Source organism: Orycteropus afer, unplaced genomic scaffold (assembly GCF_000298275.1).
Source record: "Orycteropus afer afer isolate SDZICR_OR568_19922 unplaced genomic scaffold, OryAfe1.0 scaffold00098, whole genome shotgun sequence".
In the NCBI taxonomy this organism is placed as follows: Eukaryota; Metazoa; Chordata; class Mammalia; order Tubulidentata; family Orycteropodidae; genus Orycteropus; species Orycteropus afer.
In genome coordinates, this window is record NW_006921685.1 from 2,174,793 (window position 1) to 2,175,862 (window position 1,070).

Genomic DNA, 1,070 nt, shown 5'->3' on the forward strand with positions numbered 1-1,070 from the left:
AGTAAGTGCCTCAAGTCATCCTCACTTTCAGCAAGCAAAGTTGTATCGTCTGCATATCTCAGGTTGTTAATGATTCTTCCTCCAATCCTGATGTCACATTTTTCTTCATATAGTCCAGCTTCTCAGATTATTTGTTCAGCATATAGATTGAATAAGTATGGGGAAAGGATATAACCCTGACACATTGATACTAACAGTACTTAATTCTTAAATGCAAATCAAATACAACTCTACATGTATGCAGTAAGTTTTTAAAGATTTCTGAGATTTAAAGCTCTATTACAAATAAAAGTTGTTAGTCTGTGCTAAGAACAAATAATCACATTATTTACAAGACAGTTATGTATCTAAAATTAGTCAACATGATGTACAAAAAAACTCACTGCCATCAAGTCGGATCCAACTCATAGCGACCTTTCCTAGGGTTTCTGAGGCAGTATCACTATGGAAATAGATTGCCCCAGCTTCCTTCCAAGGAGTCGCTGCTGGGTTTGAACGACCAGCCTTCTGGTTAGCAGTCAAATGCCTTAGGTACTGTGCCACCAGAGCTCCTGAATGTGATGTAAGGAAAGAAAACTGTTAGGAATGCACAAAGGTGGCCAGCTCAGCTTACCTGGTGACTAAGGCCAGGAAGATACACCTCATTATTTAAGGTCATTATATTTGCTTCAGGAGCTCTGGTAGCATAGTGCCTAAGGCACTTTTGACTGCTCACCAGAAGGCTGGTAGTTCAAACCCACCAGCCACTCCTCGGAAGGAAGGTTAGGCAATCCTACTTCCGTAGTGATACTGCCTCGGAAACCCAAGGAGGGGTTGCTATGAGTCGGGGCCAACTCGATGGCAAACAACAACAACATATTTGCTTCACTCTATTTTGTTTCTTAATGAGTTACTCCTGTTTGTCCCACTCAACTTATTTTTTAACCAGGAAACCAAAGGTGAATAGAAGTAGACTAATATATAGCAGGTCCCCACTAGTCCAGTAGTACTTGGGGTTTATAGAAAATACCACAAATGGGTTGTTTTAACAAATAGGGATTAATTCTCTTACAATTCAGGAGGCTAGAAGT